General features: G+C 35.7%; 1 long non-coding RNA gene across 13 annotated transcripts in view; it reads right to left on the minus strand.

The window, feature by feature from the left end:
• Positions 1–19,820, minus strand: part of LOC130708101 (uncharacterized) — a 241,126-nt gene that overhangs the window by 89,992 nt on the left and 131,314 nt on the right. For 9 of the 13 annotated variants that reach the window (XR_009008134.1, XR_009008128.1, XR_009008139.1 and 6 more), the window contains 3 exons: positions 15,269–16,119; positions 12,128–12,249; positions 1,745–1,906 (listed from right to left, as the gene is read on the minus strand). This is a non-coding gene — a long non-coding RNA (uncharacterized LOC130708101). Of the gene's footprint in view, positions 1–1,744; positions 1,907–1,975; positions 2,036–12,127; positions 12,250–15,268; positions 16,120–19,820 lie in introns of all 13 variants that reach the window. The other 4 variants (XR_009008131.1, XR_009008130.1, XR_009008137.1 and 1 more) reach the window with 4 other exon arrangements.

Raw genomic sequence — 19,820 nt, forward strand, 5'->3', positions numbered from 1 at the left:
CATTTACACAATGTGAGAGATCCTGCAATAGATTTTATGCTCTGTTAAACATGATAAATATTTATTTTCATTCAATTTTATTTTATTATTTTATTTCTACTCATATTCCCAGCAACTAGTCTGGTAACTGGTACTTTGTATATGCTCAATAAATATTTTTGGCTGAATGATGCTCTCATGAAATTTACAATCTAGTGGAAGGCTGTGGAAGATTACAACAGGCCATCATAATACCATATGCCATGGTTCAGAAATGAGGGTGCTATCTTATAAGCGGACATTTAACTATGTTTGCTTAATTAGGGAAATTTCCTTAGGAGAAGAGATATTGAAATTTTCACCTCAAGTATAAATGAGTTACCAAGCAAAGTGATTGAAAGGGGAAGGATTGTGTCAGGCAAAAGGAATCACTTGCTCAATACTTAATAGTTAGGAAAAGAATTCCCAATGGCAGGGAATAGGTGAGGTGTCTAGTCATAATCAGTGTGTGAACAAATAAAGTTTGAATATCATTGGACCATGTGTTAAATGTTTAACACAATGGCTGGCATATGGGAGGCATTAAATGTGACTAAATAAGTATTTATTAATGAATAAACATAGTTTCCTTTTAGTCATGACAGCCCATCAAAGATTGTGTGTGATTATCATTTAATAAATAATGAATACATTTTAAGTTGTAGCATGATTCCCATATTGTAAATAAAGACAATTGAGCACAAATAAGAAGCACATATTTCTTCAGTTTCTCTCAGCTTGCAGCAGTCTAAAATCCATGTGTCTTGATGAATATTTAAATGCCTTCAAGACCAGAAAGCAATTTTTTTAATTAAAAAAATAGACTGAATACTTCAATTCCTGGCAACTTATTCATGTCATGTTTATAGTGAAAGCAATTTTCCTCATTGTGAGTTCACAAAATTCCATTTTAATTGTTATATATTTTAATAGGCAAGAGGGGCCTCTGGAACCCAGGGCCCCCAAGTGTTTCTTATCTTAAGACTCCCCTGCAGGCTCCCATAGAACTCCCAAGAAGGAAAAAAATATCACCAGTTATCACTGTGTTTGGAAGCAGGACTGAATGTCATCTTCCTGACGGGAGACAGCTCTTCTAAGCTAATGTTACTGTTCCTTCCTCATTTTTTTTTTTTTTTTTTTAACTTTTGAATTTGAAGAAGTACTCTAGAAGACCCTCTTTTTAAGAATTGTAAAGATTTCACTTCCAAAAGTCATCACCACTGTGTTCTTAAGTGAATGTTAATTTCTGGGGTTTGGGATTTGGTGGGTTTTTCTTTTCTTTTCTTTCCTTTCCCTTTCTTCCTTTCTTTCTTTTTATGTTATTTGCTATAGATGCTGCACATCCAGATTGTATATCAGAAGGACATTGGTTATTTTTATGCTTTCTTGGTTAGAACTGTTATGAGTACTGAGGCTATGACCCCACTCTTCATTCTCCTGCAAATCCACTACTTCTAAGTTTCAGTTAAGCAAATTGTTTTGAGTTTTGGCTGTTGTCTTTTTAGCAATTACAGTCATCTGGATAAAAATTAAATTAAAGAACATTAAAATTTATTAATAGGAAAATATAGAGTTTTGAATGCCTTTTATCAACTAAATAATTTAAGGTGTATAATCCAGTCAAGATGACAAGATGTTTGTTCCTTTTACATACTATGAGGAACTTTCTCATAACTGCCTTCAGTCAAATGTAGTTATTTTAAAGCATGTAATTATATATACTCACTTGGTTACTAAATTATGAATTCAAAGTCCGTTTTCTAGAGCTTCTGGACATTCTAAGAGGCAGAAAGAAATCTTAACAGCGACTTTCCTTCATAAGTCAGTTCCTGTGTTGCTGCCCAGCACCGCAAAGCACTTAACTTCCTCTAGTGGCTGATCTTGTTGCCTACAAAAGAGAGTTTATTTTCTCTTGGGTCATTAGATATTAGCTAAGGAAAAAAGCAATAAGTGATACCTTGTTTTTAACGAGGATTCTCTTCTTATTAAAGAAATCTTTTGAAACCAGTAGAAGAGTCTATAAAATTATAAAAGAGAAGCTATTAATGTTATTCTTGAAAGTAGTATAAAGATATTAAGAGCCTATCATATGTGTGTGAAATCCATAAGGCAAAGCCTTTGTGAAGTATACACAGTCTTTGATACACGGTACGCATATATAATTTACTCCCTGATTTAGTGGCTTGTATAGAGATGGGCTTCAAATATTTATTAAAACTGTTTCTGCTAAAGGGGTACATCTTTTACCAGATCCAACGGAAATAGCTAGCACAATGTGGTATTGAGACACGAATGACAAATAGCTCAAAATAATCCAATTAAGAATTCAGAAAAGTACAACTGCATATATCTGAATTAATGAATTATTCAAGTGGCATTTCAAAAATGAGGAAAGCATGGATTGTTCAATAAATGGGGTGGTGAAAATTAGCTGTACACTTGGGAGGAGATGTCATGGTAATTCTATCCCTGTTTCCCAACTTTTATAAAAAATAAATTCCGACTAGATTAAAGATCTAAACATAAAAACTGAAACCATATGCAAACTAGCAGGCTTTGCTTAATGTAACACCAAAGACCAAACTGAGAGAGAATTGTAGTTCAACAGATTTAAATGTTTAAAAGCTTGTTTGTTAAAGCATACCAAATCAAATAAGAAGGCAAAAGTCAAGAATGGGAAGGATTCTGCAATGTATACAAATAAATGCTTAGTATCTTTAACATATAAAAATGCATTTATAAATTATTAATTGAAGTGAAAATACTCCAATAAAACGAGTAAAGGACATGAACCAGTAAATTACAGAGGAAAGCAGAGAAACATAATTCATCAGTATTGCTAATAATCCAAGGATTTAACGTTATGAGTTACTTTTCAACAATGAGATCATGAGGATTAAAAGGCGAAATTTTCCATTGTTGTTAAGAGTGAGGAATAAGGTGTACTTAAGAGTAATGTTAATGAGGGAATAAATTGTTTCAATTTTCCAGTAGAGCCATCCAGCAATGCTTATTAAAATTTTAACTATCAATATCCTTTTCTTTAGCATTCCAATCTGAGGAATTTTCCAAATGAAAAGTTGGACTCACATGCAAAGAGGTATTTATGCAGCTTTATTTGGAACATTGCTTAAACCTTTGACAAGTTGGAGGGAAAAAAAAAACACATCTAAGTGTTCATTAATAGAGTGTTAGTATAATTTGTTATTTCTAACCAGTGGAAAGAATATTGTTGAAGTGCTTAACAATTGTTCTGTCTACCTGGCACTGCTTTTCCTTCACCAAGTATGGCAGAAGTTTGGTTATTTATTTATTTTTATGTCTTGGCCGCAGGGCATGTGGGATCTTATTTCCTCAACCAGAGATCAAACCCATGCCCCCTGCATTGAAAGCACAGAGTCTTAACCACTGGACCACCAGGGAAGTCCCAGAAGTTTGGTTATTTACTCCAGAGAAAGAATGCTAGACAGGAAATGAAGAAAGAATCCTGATTTTGCTCCATTTAAGAGTTGAAGCTACACCCCAGCCAATGAGTTCTATCAGGCAGCCCCACGATGTTTTAAAGCAAAAGTGTCCTTTTTATTTAAAATATTGCAAACAGATTTCTGTTCTCTGCAACCAAGACAGTCCTAAATCACACAATACTACAGTCAGTAAAATAATATATATATATATATATTTAGATATTGACATGTAATAATGCCCAGGGCATATTTTAAGACAATACGATTGTAAGGTAACTATATGGTTCTATTTATAACTTTTATAGCCTATGTAAGGTCATAGAAGTTAATAGAAATATATAGTACAAGATCCTTCATATTAAACCACATAGATATGTGTATATGTGTACATGTGTACATGTGTTCACATATGTATTCACAAATATTTAGACATACAGATAGCTCCCGTCTTTCCCTGATCTCACCAGTATATATCCAACAATTTTTGTCACTTCCTTTTCATGGCTGAAGGTCATTTTACAAGTACCCAACCCAAGTCCCCAACTCCTCTGAGTATTTCACCTTGCTTTTAGCTCACGTGTACTCCTAAGTTCTTTGCAACTGACAAATGTGTCATGAAATCCTATGGCTGTCTTTGATGCAGATTACTTTTGTGAGATAATGTTGTGAGATAGAGCTGTCTCTTTGGCCATTGCCAGTAGTGTTCCTGCCGAAGGCTTGGAAGAGGGCATTCCTTCCCTAATTCCCCACAGCACAACTGAGGACAGAACATTGATAAAGCACAGGAATAAAGTATGTATAAGCGAGTGACTGCAACTTATATTAGAAAAGGTTGCTACTTTAGGTGCTCTGAACAAACCAGAACACTGATTTCTTCCCTAACCTCAAGAAGTCCCTCATGTGGTTGGTAGTTTCACTCTCCATCAGTGGGAATCAGCAGGTATTGCCACACATGGAAATCTAGGTCTGTGATTTTTCAGTTCCAGAAAAAAGACAAAATTCTTCTGTCCCTCTTTCAGAACCAGGCTGACCAACAATGGGTTATCTCTTACCTGCATGTGATTTCTTATGCCTCAAACAAAGACTAATTCTTCCCTGTGGCTTCAACAATAATGAAAATAGACCATAATATTATTATTCAGTCTTAAGCAATAGTAAATGTGGGACAATCCTTGTCCATTAAAGATTAAACTGCACCAAATCCAGTCCTATTCCCTTTTATAGTTTTATTTACATGGGGGAAGGCAGGTGGAGAAAGTTATGGTAGGCCAAGCATACTTATTATATGGCTGTTAGCATAACTGATGCCATCTTAGGCCTGTTCAGTTCCTCCTGTTCTTCCATTGACCCTACCTAGGGCTATACTGCATAGTAATGCTTCTGTCATTAAGGGCTTTGTAGTTAATAGATATTGTTTAATGATCATTAGGTCCAGGTGACCTCTCTGTTCTGTTAGTCTCCAAACAATGATGAAGACCTTCCCTGACACATTCTTGGAGCCCATGAGACTAGTCACCCATTCATAAATCTTGACTTAGAAATAGACTTCCTGTCTCTAAGCATGTGCCCCCATACCCTGGGTTAACTATAAAATCATCCCATTGACCCCTCGGTGGTGCAGAGCGCAGCTGTGAATGCTTCCAGATTATCGTCTACCCAATCCTACCCTCTGAGTTAGTTACCCTATCATAAATGGATCCACTGATTATATGGAGCTGTCTACCTTCTTTTTTGATCTCAAGATACCTTCTCAGTTTTGTGGGCACTTTTTGTTCCCTCCATCTTCCAACACTTACTGACTGCTATCACCTCTTGATTGCTGCTCTCCTTGACTAAGGTTTCAATTGCAATAACTTTGAGACAAGATTTAGAAAAACTACCACAATATTTGTCAGTTCTGCAGAGTAATGGTTCTGTTGATGATAAATCAACTTATCATGCAAATAGAACACTTAGCACCACAGCTTGCCCTATGTGCATTTGTTATTTCAAGACATTCAACTATTTCCCAAGCATAACAGTATATTGCTTTTTTTTTTTGAATTTTTGAATTTAATTTTGTTTATTTTTTATACAGCAGGTCCTTATTAGTCATCAACTTATACAGATCAGTGTACACATGTCAATCCCAATCGCCCAATTCAGCACACCACCACCATCACCCCCCTGTCGGTTTCCCCTCTTGGTGTCCATATGTTTGTTCTCTACCTCTGTGTCTCAATTTCTGCCCTGCAAACCAGTTCATCAGTACCATTTTTCTAGGTTCCACATATATGCATTAAAATACAATATTTGTTTTTCTCTTTCTGACTTACTTCACTCTGTATGACAGTCTCTAGATCCATCCACATCTCTACAAATGCCCCAATTTCGTTCCTTTTTCTGGCTGAGTAATATTCCATTGTATATATGTACCACATCTTCTTTATCCATTTATCGGTCTATGGGCATCTAGGTTGTTTCCATGACCTGGCTATTGTAAATAGTACTGCAATGAACACTGGGGTGCACGTGTCTTTTTGAATTATGGTTTTCTCTGGGTATATGCCCAGTAGTGGGATTGCTGGATCATATGGTAATTCTATCTTTAGCTTCTTAAGGAACATCCATACTGTTCTCCATAGTGGCTGTATCAACTTACATTCCCACCAACAGTGCAAGAGGGTTCCCTTTTCTCCACACCCTCTCCAGCATTTGCTGTTTGTAGATTTTCTGATAATGCCCATTCTAACTGGTGTGAGGTGATACCTCATTGTAGTTTTGATTTTCATTTCTCTAATAATTAGTGATGTTGAGCATATTTTCATGTGCTTCTTGGCCAACTGTATGTCTTCTTTGGAGAAATGTCTATTTAGGTCTTCTGCCCATTTTTGGATTGGGTTGTTTGTTTCTTTAATATTGAGCTGTATGAGCTGTTTATATATTTTGGAGATTAATCCTTTGTCCATTGATCCATTTGCAAATATTTTCTCCCATTCTGAGGGTTGTCTTTTTGTCTTGTTTATGGTTTCCTTTGCTATGCAAAAGCTTTGAAGTTTCATTAGGTCCCATTTGTTTATTTTTGTTTTTATTTCCATTACTCTAAAAGGTGGATCAAAAAAGATCTTGCTATAATTTATGTCAAAGAGCGTTCTTCCTATGTTTCCTCTAAGAGTTTTATAGTCTCCGGTCTTACATTTAGGTCTCTAATCCATTTTGAGTTTATTTTTGTGTATGGTGTTAGGGAGTGTTCTAATTTCATTCTTTTATGTGTAGCGGTCCAGTTTTCCCAGCACCACTTATTGAAGAGACTGTCTTTTCTCCATTGTATATCCTTGCCTCCTTTGTCATAGATTAGTTGACCATAGGTGCTTCGGTTTATCTCTGGGCTTTCTATCTTGTTCCATTGATCTAGGTTTCTGTTTTTGTGCCAGTACCATATTTTCTTGATTACTGTAGCTTTGTAGTATAGTCTGAAGTCAGGGAGTCTGATTCCTCCAGCTCCGTTTTTTTCCCTCAAGACTGCTTTGGCTATTCGCGGTCTTTTGTGTCTCCATACAAATTTTAAGTTTTTTTGTTCTAGTTCCGTAAAAAATGCCATTGGTAATTTGATAGGGATTGCATTGAATCTGTAGATTGCTTTGCATAGTATAGTCATTTTCACAATATTGATTCTTTCAATCCAAGAACATGGTATATCTCTCTATCTGTTGGTATCATATTTAATTTCTTTCATCAGTGACTTATAGTTTTCTGAGTACAGGTCTTTTACCTCCTTAGGTAGGTTTATTCCTAGGTACTTTACTCTTTTTGTTGCAATGGTGAATGGCATTGTTTCCTTAATTTCTCTTTCGAATCTTTCATTGTTAGTGTATAGGAATGCAAGAGATTTCTGTGCATTAATTTTGTATCCTGCAAGTTTAGCAAATTCTTTGATTAGCTCTAGTAGTTTTCCGGTGGCATCTTTAGGATTCCCTATGTGTAGTATCATGTCATCTGCAAACAGTGACTGTTTTACTTCTTCCTTTCCAATTTGTATTCATTTTATTTCTTTTTCTTCTCTGATTGCCATGGCTACGACTTTGAAAACTATGTTGAATAATAGTGGCAAGAGTGGACATCCTTGTCTCGGTCCTCATCTTAGAGGAAATGCTTTCAGTTTTTCACCATTAAGAATGATGTTTGCTGTGGGTTTGTCATATATGGCCTTTATTATGTTGAGATAGGTTCCCTCTATGCCTACTTTCTGGAGAGTTTTTTATCATTAATGGGTGTTGAATTTTGTCAAATGCTTTTCTGCATCTATTGAGATGATCATATTGTTTTTATACTTCAGTTTGTTAATATGGTATATCACACTGATTGATTTGAGTATATTGAAGAATCCTTGCATCCCTGGGATAAATCCCACTTGATCATGGTGTATGATCCTTTTAATGTGTTGTTGGATTCTGTTTGCTAGTATTTTGTTGAGGATGTTTGCATCTATATTCACCAGTGATATTGGTCTGTAATTTTCTTTTTTGTAGTATCTTTGTCTGTTTTTGGTATCAGGGTTATGGTGTCCTCATAGAATGTGTTTGGGAGTGTTCCTTCCTCTGCAATTTTTTGGAAGAGTTTGAGAAGGATAGGTGTTAGCTCTTCTCTAAATGTTTGATAGAATTCACCTGTGAAGCCATCTGGTCCTGGACTTTTGTTTGTTGGAAGATTTTTAATCACAGTTTCAATTTCATTACTTGTGATTAGTCTGTTCATATTTTCTATTTCTTCCTGGTTCAGTCTTGGAAGGTTATACCTTTCAAAGAATTTGTCCATTTCTTCCAGGTTCATTTTATTGACATAGAGTTGCTTGTAGTAGTCTCTTAAGATGCTTTGTATTTCTGCAGTGTCTGTTGTAACTTCTCCTTTTTCATTTCTAATTTTATTGATTTGAGTCCTCTCCCTCTTTTTCTTGGTGAATCTGGCTAATAGTTTTTACAATTTTGTGTATCTTCTCAAAGAACCAGCTTTTAGTTTTATTGAGCTTTGCTATTGTTTTCTTTGTTTCTATTTCATTTATTTCTGCTCTTATCTTTATGATTTCTTTCCTTCTGCTAACTTTGTGTTTTGTTTGTTCTTCTTTCTCTAGTTCCCTTAGGTGAAAGGTAAGATTGTTTATTTGACATTTTTCTTGTTTCTTGAGGTAGGCTTGTATAGCTATAAACTTCCCTCTGGGAACTGATTTTGCTGCATCCCATAAGTTTTGGAATGTCGTGTTTTCATTTTCATTTGTATCTAGGTATTTTTTGATTTCCTCTTTGATTTCTTCAGTGATCTCTTGGTTATTTAGTAATGTATTGTTTAGCCTCCTTACGTTTGTGTTTTTTACGTTTTTTTCCCCTGTATTTCATTTCTAATCTCATAGCATTGTGGTAGGAAAAGATGCTTGATATGATTTCAATTTTCTTAAATTTACTGTGGCTTGATTTGTGACCCAAGATGTGATCCATGCTGGAGAATGTTCCATGTGCACTTGAGAAGAAAGTGTAATCTGCTGTTTTGGGATGGAATGTCCTATAAATATCAATTAAATCTACTTGGTCTCTTGTGTCATTTAAAGCTTCTGTTTCCTTGTTTATTTTCATTTTGGATGATCTGTCCATTGGTGTAAGTGAGGTGTTAAAGTCCCTCACTATTATTGTGTTACTGTCGATTTCCTCTTTTGTAGCTGTTAGCAGTTGCCTTATGTATTGAGGTGCTCCTATGTTGGGTGCATATATATTTATAATTGTTATATCTTCTTCTTGGATTGATCCCTTGATCATTATGTAGTGTCCTTCCTTGTTTCTTGTAACATTCATTATTTTAAAGTCTATTTTATCTGTTATGAGTATAGCTACTCCAGCTTTCTTTTGATTTCCATTTGCATGGAATATCTTTTTCCATCCCCTCACTTTCAGTCTGTATGTGTCCCTAGGTCTGAAGTGGGTCTCTTAGAGGCAGCATATAGATGGGTCTTGTTTTTGTATCCATTCAGCAAGCCTGTGTCTTTTGGTTGGAGCATTTAATCCATTCACGTTTAAGGTAATTATCGATATGTATGTTCCTATGACCATTTTCTTAATTGTTTTGGGTTTGTTTTTGTAGGTCCTTTTCTTCTCTTGTGTTTTCCACTTAGAGAAGTTCCTTTAGCATTTGTTGTAGAGCTGGTTTGGTGGTGCTGAATTCTCTTAGCTTTTGCTTGTCTGTAAAGCTTTTGATTTGTCCATCGAATCTGAATGAGATCCTTGCCAGGTAGAGTAATCTTGGCTGTAGGTTCTTCCCTAGCATCACTTTAAGTATATCATATCACTCCCTTCTGGCTTGTAGTGTTTCTGCTGAGAAATCAGCTGTTAACCTTATGGGAGCTCCCTTGTATGTTATTTGTCATTTTTCCCTTGCTGCTTTCAATAATTTTTCTTTGTCCTTAATTTTTGCCAGAATGATTACTATGTGTCTCGGCATGTTTCTCCTCGGGTTTATCCTGTATGGGACTCTCTGCGCTTCCTGTACTTGGGTGGCTATTTCCTTTCTCATGTTAGGGAAGTTTTCAACTATAATCTCTTCAAATATTTTCTCTGGTCCTTTCTCTCTCTCTTCTCCTTCTGGGACCCCTATAATGTGAATGTTGTTGTGTTTAATGTTGTCCCAGAGGTCTCTTAGGCTGTCTTCATTTCTTTTCATTCTTTTTTCTTTAGTCTGTTCCACAGCGGTGAATTCCACCATTCTGTCTTCCAGGTCACTTATCCGTTCTTCTGCCTCAGTTATTCTGCTATTGATTCCTTCTAGTGTAGTTTTCATTTCAGTTATTGTATTGGTCATCTCTGTTTGTTTGTTCTTTAATTCTTCTAGGTCTTTGTTAATCATTTCTTGCATCTTCTCAATCTCTTCCTCCATTCTTTTCCGAGGTCCTGGATCATCTTCACTATCATTATTCTGAATTCTTTTTCTGGAAGGTTGCCTATCTCCACTTCATTTAGTTGTTTTTCTGGGGTTTTATCTGGTTCCTTCATCTGGTACATAGACCCCTGACTTTTCATCTTGTCTGTCTCTCTGTGAATGTGGTTTTTGTTCCACAGGCTGCAGGATTGTAGTTCTTCTTGCTTCTGCTCTCTGCCCTCTGGTGGATGAGGCTATCTAAGAGGCTTGTGTAACTTTCCTGATGGGAGGGACTGATGGTGGGTAGAGCTGACTTTTGCTCTGGTGGGCAGAGCTCAGTGAAACTTTAATCCACTTGACTGCTGATGGGCGGGGCTGGGCTCCCTCCCTGTTGGTTGTTTGGCCTGAGGCAACCCAACACTGGAGCCTACCTGGGTTCTTTGGTGGGACTAATGAAGGACTCTGGGAGGAATCACATCAAGGAGTACTTCCCAGAACTTCTGCTGCCAGTGTCCTTCTCCTCACTGTGAGCCACAGCTACCACCCACCTCTGCAGAAGACCCTCCAACACTAGCAGGTAGATCTGGTTCAGTCTCCCCTGGGGTCACTGCTCCTTCCCCTGGGTCCTGATGCACACACTACTTTGTGTGTGCCCTCCAAGAGTGTAGTCTCTGTTTCCCCCAGTTCTGTCAAAGTCCTGCAGTAAATCCCACTAGCCTTCAAAGTCTGATTCTCTAGGAATTCCTCCTCCCCTTGCCAGACCCCCAGGTTTGGAACCTTACGTGGAGCTCAGAACCTTCACTCCAGTGGGTGGACTTCTGTGGTATAAGTGTTCTCCAGTCTGTGAGTCACCCACCCACCAGTTATGGGATTTGATTTTACTGTGATTGCACCCCTGCTACCATCTCATTGTGGCTTCTCCTTTGTCTTTAGATGTGGGGTATCTTTTTTGGTGAGTTCCAGTGTCTTCCTGTTAATGATTGTTCAGCAGCTAGTTGTGATTCTGGTTTCTCACAAGAGGGAGTGAGAGCACGTCCTTCTACTCTGCCAGCTTGGTTCCTGAAAAGCTATATTTCTTATATTTACATAAAAGTATGAAGAGTTCACAAGAAAAGTTAAGTTTTATGCATGATGAACCTAATTACACATGCAGCAGGATAATCTTTTGCAATTTAACAGATGTATTTTTGTGAGATTTTCTAAACTTTTTGATCCTATACCTTTTCAAGCAGAAACCATGACATTCCTTGAGTCAAAGGAGCATTCCTGTGACCACCCAGAGGGATGGGTTAGGGAGGGTGGGAGGGAGATGCAAGAGGGAGGAGATATGGGGATATATGTATATATATAGCTGATTCACTTTGTTATAAAGCAGAAATTAAGACACCATTGTAAAGCAATTATACTCCAATAAAGATGTTCAAAAAATAAATAAATAAAAATAAACTAAGAAAATGCCAAAAAAAAAAAAAAAAGGGAAAAATGTTTTTTCATCAGATTTAACCTTAACTTGGAATGAATGGCTAGCCTACTGTGGATGATAAAAGTTAGAGGTAGCTGTGTCTTCCTTTCTGGCTAAAGCCCGGTGTCTTAACGTGATACCAGAAAGGACTTGTGTTATATGTCTAGACAGAAAGCCTGAGACATCTGTGACTTTTTCAAACCAAATATTACGGTATCATCTAAAATGGTAATAAAAATGACTAAGATAAAACAAGACTAAAAAAATGGGAGCCAAAGATGAGAACAAGAAATAACAAATCACAGACCTCTGTGGAATCAGCAAGTGAGGACTGGTGGGGTGGTAGATGTCCCATCAGATGCCAGTGTGTAGACAGATGATGCCTGAGATGATAACCCTCCTCCTCCACACCTGAATACTTGGTAGAACCTAGAACATCAATGGGTACCAGAGGGAAGGGGCAGCGAGACCTAAATTAACTCAAATTAAAGTTTTTGCCACCCAACATAATGAAGGTCAAATTAGACACTAAAATAACATAAGATAAAGAAATTACATCTCTTGTACATCCAAGGTTGAGACCTATGACAGCCTCCACCTTTTTTTTTCTCCTTTTTTCAAAAAATCTAGAAGTGACTTCTGCTTCAAGATGAAAGACTAAACAAATAGATTAATCTGTTCCCCTGGTAAACCAAAAATTCATTAAAACGATAGTAAAAATGCATGCTTGACTAAATATATGTACTCATACATACACACATGAATGAATGAACACGTTAATAGATACATAAATAAAGCCATAATGATGGTGAATATAAGAAGTGTGCAAAATTAAATCTCATAATAAAATATTGAAATACTTCTAAAGCCAGCATAAAGCACAAGTCAGAACACAACCAGGTTACTCTTGCAGAGGTAACACCATTCCCCAGAGGAGCTCAAATCTCAGAGTGAGACAATATAAAATGTGGAACTGGATTCTGGGGTAGTCATCATCATCAAAGATGTCTCCACACCTGCTGAGCCAATGACCCTGCCCTAACATAAGCAGAGGCTACCAGAAATATTTACTCTTAGGCAGTTTTTTTTTTTCCATTAACAGAAACTAACACAGTATTGTGAACCATTTATACTCCAATAAATATGTATTAAAAAATAATAAATTACATGTGATATTCAACACTTTATTGTAAAACAGGCTTTGAGTTAGATGATTTTGCCCAACTGTAGGCTGATGTAAGTGTTCTGAGCACACTTAACGTAGTCTAGGCTAAGCTATGGTGTTCCATAGTTTAGGTGTATTAAATGCATTTCAAATTATGATATTTTCAACTTCTAATGGGTTTATTGGGAAGTAATCACATTATAAGTTGAAGAGGTTCTGTAGTATCTTTTTATTAGACAATAGTACTTGGAAAATGTTGTAGCATCTTATTTTTCAGTATAAGTTTGCTAAGTCTAAATTGATTTTCTCTATAACAGTCAAGAGAGTTATGACTACTTCTTAAACTAAATTACTTTGATTATTCTTTATTTATTTATAGAACATTTCCCTCCAAAAGATGAAGACCATTTAAAGATTTTTATCCTGTAATTTTCTGTTTAAAGTTTAAAATTGTTGGTTGTAAACTATGATGTATTTCCTCTTTGCTCTCCCAACACACATTTATGAAAATTTAGCACTATACATTTTGCAGAAAATATATTTTGCATTCTGGCTGAGTACATTGCAGTTTCTAGATTCTAGCTGAGCATCTTAGAATGAAGGGAAAATAGCATGCAAAGGTCACTATTACTCTGCAAGGAATTTTTTTAATGCTAAATAATTAAATCAAAAGCTCCCTAAGAAATCAAGAGGAGATCAGCATAAAGGCAATAATCCTGCAATTCATTTTACCATAAATAATAATTATTAATAATCATGTCTCTAAAAAATACTAAAACTAAACAATTCACTATCTGTAATTTTGCCATAAATAATTATTGTCAATTTTCTTTCAATGACTACATCTCTGAGGAAAAACTAACTAAAATTACCTATTTGACATTATGCATATTAAAGAAATAACTAATTTTTAATATTGTTTTCAGTTGGTTGTTTAGATTTGTATATATATTTGCCAACAGACAAGGTGAGAATACAACCATTTTTCACTGTTAAATATAAGTGCTCAAATCTTATTCATCATCCCTTACATTTCTGTGTTTAAATTTCTAAATCAGTTTATTCATTTATTTTTTTGCAAGACCTATAGTTGATTTTGGCACATTTTCTTCAATCATGGTTCTTCTCCAATGTGTGCAAAAACATCTGGAAAACTAAAAACCCCACAGACTTCTGAGGACTTTTTGGTTTGTGAAATTAAGAATGTCCACAGAGAAAAATTTTAAGTCAACTTTCTGAGTCAAAATTTCAACTCTCTGCCAATTTGCTTAATTTTTATTTATTTGCCAGCCAACTGCCTATTACATATATTGTTCATTCCAATTACCTAGATGTGTTAGAAAAATTGATATAGCAAAGGAGAATGTATCATAATTGTGAAAATAAATTATTGATATAATAAAATAATATTTAATTTCTTCATAAATAGTCTCCAGGTAACCAGCGACTTCATGAGATTTTTCTAACACATGTCAAAATTGAATTTCTCACCTTTCCACTCACACAATTGCTTCCTTTTATATTATTAACTATGTTCTATCCTTGAAAGGATATCTGACTTTTCCATTTATTTTTCTTGTTCTCTAAATCTAAACACTAGTTAAGGCCTATCAGATCTAAGTTCAAACATTCAAATAATTGTTACACTTCTCCTGTTGTCACCACCTAATCTTAAGTATCCACGGCACATGACCGATCATTATTATAAAGGTAGACTCAAGTCTTCTCTCTCCCTACTCGCACATCTTATCCTTGCAAGCCATTCTACATTTCTACATTTTTCTCCAGATCACCTTTCTTCCCAACAGTCAAACACCTTCAATGGCAATCAGGAAGTAGACTTTGAAGTGACCACACATTTCACTGTAGCCTGTGTATATATAATTAAGCAGAATATTTTGAGGCAACCTAAGGCACTAAAATCACCACATAAACTTCATTCAGACAAATTGGTTCACTTCTCCTGGCATCAGTCTCCAAATACTCACTGTCATATCTCTTTCTGAGTCACAATTATTAACCCTGGATTTATCTTAGATTTACTTGTGGAGCTTTTGAGAACATGTGTCCCTATATCAAGCCTTGGATATCATGGATCTGTCATTCTTGGATGGGTCTAGATTTGAGTGTTCCTGACTAAACACCATAACTTTCTATATTTCTTTTTTACGTGGAATCTTCTCCTTCTTATCACCAAATGTCCAAATTCCACTACCCCTCAAGCCATATCTCAAATGTTAAAGGTTATAATTTCTATGAAGTCTTCCATTATAAATCTCTTACCTCAGTTTGGAGAAAACTTTTCAGTCCTCTGAAATGCTATAGTATTTGATATAGTGTGAACATCTCTTTCAGTCCATAACACGTTATGTTTATATGCCAGATGTCTTAGCTATTTTACTCACTACACATTTTTTTAAAGGCAACCTCTGTTCTGTTTTATCTTTGTATTGTCTAAAGCTCCTTACATTTAGAAGATGCTAAATAGTTATTTTCTGGGATGAATTTATCCCACAAAGGGCAATGTGTTACTGGCAAAAATTGTTGCTGAGGGAAATAATGTGACAGACTGAATCAAACAATTTCAAAATATTGATTAAGTAAAAATACAGTGTACCCACTCATGCTCTGCAGTATCTATTCTTGAGTCAGTGTCAGCATTACATCCACTAGAAAAGTCGATACCTTTCCCTCCGTTTTCAGAGAGCTACTTCATTTTGGTGAGGCAGCATATTCTCCCTATATAATCCTCCCCTTCTTCCTCCGTACCTCCCTCCAACCAATTCCTAGAAAATAGAGTAGAAAATAAATATCTTCACTAATGATGAAGTGCTACTGATCTGGAAGAAAAAAAAAAAGATTTAAGGGAGGATACTTGAGAAAAAAATAATGTTCAGCTGAGATTAAATGATTCCACCTCAGATTATGATCCATGTACATCACCCACAAAATGAAAACGTGATAGACCAGTCATCAGATCCATCCTATGTATCATGTTTTGATGTTAATGGTTTCTTGTTAGTATTTGAGCCATTGAAGTAGTTGACATTCTCAGTCCATGAGTCTTCAGCTGCTCAATTAGCGTCTTCATTGACTGTAAGATGATGCTATGGAAGATGACATTTCCAAGCACTCTGAAAATGTAAGATGATGTTGATTACTTCTCAATTGTGGTATCTGTACTTGACACAGCAATACCTTTCATCTTACTTTGACCACTTCTCATGTCTCTGCCCCCTGCCTTTGAATCACAGAAAATTTATTGGAAGGTTTTTCTCCACTTTGTGGAGAAATGTGCCATTTCCCATTTAACACCGCACTTGGAAAAGCTCCAATTTTTTAAATATTATTTATTATTTTCCACCTTCATACATTTAATAAGAGGTGAATCCGTGTGGGGGTTGGGGGGGAGTTTAAACAAACATCTTAGAGTGAGTCGTGGTAAAAGTAGGGAGAGTTCCATGCCTGGGGAGTTAGAAGATGAATGGGTAAAACTGAGCACCAGCTCCCCATAGCTCAGGCAGAATCATGTTATTTGATGTACAGAACAGGTATTGCCAAGATACCCCTGAAACTGATATGTTGGTTTGGTGGTTCCAGAGAATGTTTGTTGTTTGCAACAGGGGAAATTTATGGAATGTTAAAATAAATTCATTTACACCCTCTAAGCATATCTATATGGTATATTTGTGTATTTTGGTATAAAATGAGTGAAATGGTCAAACATTCTTAAAAGAAAAACAACTCAATTTAATTTTTAGTAATTAACACCTCATTTCCAAAGACATCATTCACATTTTTAATAATCAGGGTTATATCCTTTACCCTCATTTTGATAACATCTATGTAGATATAACCATTGATATTTTACTTGAAGATAGAATAAATACTTCCTTTTATTGCATAAAAATTGTTTTAAATAATAGATTGCAGCAACATAATTTTAATTCATTTGAAACAGACTTAAAAACTGTCTCAGCTCAAATAATATAAAATAAGAACAAAAAGCAAAAATATTTGAGCCAATTGTCTCCATAATTTTTTAGGGTCTGTTTATATAACCAAGTGACCTCTAAAAAACAAATACAGTGAACATTCAGAGCACACACACACTTTCTGGACATCCACAGCAGATTTTCTGAAGGTTCTTACTGTGAATACACTACCAAAAAGTAATTGCAACTCAATACCTAATTTATTCACTTTCGATGACTAGGATTGTTATGGACTGAATGTTTGAGTCCTTAAAATTCATATTGTTTAATTCCTAACTCCCAGTGTGATGATTTTAGGAGGTGAGGTCTGTGGGAGGTAATTAGGTCACAAGGATGATCTCTCATGAATTGGATTAGTGCCCTTTCAAGAAGAAACGGGAGAGCTTGCTCCTCCTTCTCTCTCTCTCTGCTCTCCACCATGTAAGAATACAACCAAAAGACAGCCATCTATAAACCAGAAAGAGAACCTAAATCATGACAGACCATGCTGGCATGCTGATTTCAGACATCCAGCCTCTAGAAGTGTGAGAAATAAATGTTTATTGTTTACACCACTCAGCACATCGTGTTCTGTGATAGCAACTCACACTGACTAAAACAGCATATTCATTTCATTTGCCTATTTTTCTATTGAATTCTTCTACTCTGTATTGTTTATTGGTAACAGCACTTTATATGGTCAGATAATAAAGAATCTAATCCAGGTATTAAAGAAGCAAGTCTAGGTATTAACAAATCTCTACTCTCATTCAATTTTATACTTTTCCAATATGCCAAGTGGTGCAGATGCTTCTGCAACTTACTTCAAAATAGAAGAGGGACGAGGAGGAGGGGAAGGGGAAGAAAAGATCTCACTTGACAGACAAAATTATAATCTGTCATTGTTACACTGAATGCAGTAGATATCTAAACGTCGAGTCTTTCTCTCATGAAATGCTTTTTAAGTTACTCAGAGAAAAGTCTCTATTAGGCATTTCAATAGCAGGTATCTAATGGGGGTAATGGCACCTCCTGGTCTCTGTTGACCCTTCACCTTGGTTTATATATTTTAAATTTTGCACCCAGCATGTGTCATGCATGGGTAACTTTCTCTTAGAGGGAACTGTTATTGTATGGGTTTATTTTACAACAGCTTAGAACCAAATACCTCCCACTGGATCCACAACTGAGCTATAGGACACATGGATCCTAGCCAGAAGCTCTATCCACTCCTATAGAAGTGTACTGTCTTTTTACTTTGTCACTATAAACTCCTATTGCACAGCAGTAAATCATGTACTAACAATCCCCACCTTCTTTAAATCAATGAGGATAGAACTTAAAGCCTTCTGCTCTAGTTATCTATTCTTGCATAATAAACTACCCCAAACTTAATGGCATTAAACAACATTTTTTTTAATCCTCCCACATTCTGTAGTTCAGGAATTTGGAAGGACCGCCACTGGGATGACATTTCTCTGCTCCACAATATCTGAGGCCATAAAGGTAATGAATTGAATGGCTGGGGTGACTGGGGTGACCTAGCATGGCTTGGGCTGCAGAATCTACTTCCCAGATCACTTTTTCATTCACATGTCTGGTTCCTTCCTGTGGCCGCTATAACAGCAAGGACTCAGGGCAGTTGAACCTCTTACATTACTGTTCCTAGGTCAAATATTCTTAGCAAACAAGGCATAATCTGGAGAGCATTTTTCTTGATGCCACATTTTAAAAAGATTCTGTCCTTGGCCCTTCTTGTTCTGTTGTGAGCTGCTGCCAAAGTCCTGAGATGTGAAGAATTCCATTTTAACACCCTGTAACAGTGTATTCTTTAAAGTGCTCTGTCTCCACTGTTATAATCTACAAAATCAATATATGTATATTCAATTATAATGGTTGATTGTTTATTCCACCATTTATATATTCTCTACAACACTTGTAGAGCAGAGTTTTCAACCTGGGCTTCCCACTGGAATCACCTGGGAGGATTTTAAAAATCCCAGTGCCCAGGGCATACTGACCCCAACCAATTAAATAAAAAACCTGGGGAATGGACTCTGGCATTGGTATTTTTTTTTAAGTTCCCTAAATGATTCAAATGTGTAGCCAAGATTGACAGCCAGTGCTATGGAGCCAGTCCATTCTCATCACTGTCCTTGGTGGTAATCCTCCTGGTTATATTCTCATGTCTTCTAACTGAAACTCATAGCCAGTCATATTGTTAACTTTCAAAAAATAAATCTTTGGAATATCAATTGTAATGCTTTAAATACATGAAATATTTTGGAGAGCTGTCACCTTTGCAAGATTAAAATGTTCCATCCAAGGACAGCCTATTTTTCTTTGATTATTTTTGTATCTTTTTATGTTATTTTATTATGTTGAGTCTTTATTTAAATAATATTTATTACTTAAGTTTATTCCCAGTCATTTAGTTTTAATATTTTTAGATGTTATGAATGGGATTTTCCCAATTTATGTTTTAATTGCTTGTTTGGGGTCTATATTTCGACTACAGATTTTTAAACATTTTTGTACCTGAAAACAATTGTAAATTTTGTTATAGTTGACATTTCACTGATTATCTTGGCTGTTCCTCGTAAAAATTATATGGTCTGCAAATAATTAAAAAATGTTATCTTGTTTTCAATATTTACACTTTTTTTAGGTTCTTACCTTATATCATTGGTTCAAAATATAAATGTTAAATACTCATGTCAAAAATGGCAAATAACTTATCACTTAATGTGATGAATTTTGGAGTTGCCTTTTTAGGTGATATCTAAAAGAAGTTAGTTAAATGATAAGTTCACTGTAATAGTTGTGCTTTTCTGAACGATCTATAATTACTGGCTTCACCA

Source organism: Balaenoptera acutorostrata, chromosome 4 (assembly GCF_949987535.1).
Source record: "Balaenoptera acutorostrata chromosome 4, mBalAcu1.1, whole genome shotgun sequence".
In the NCBI taxonomy this organism is placed as follows: domain Eukaryota; kingdom Metazoa; phylum Chordata; class Mammalia; order Artiodactyla; family Balaenopteridae; genus Balaenoptera; species Balaenoptera acutorostrata.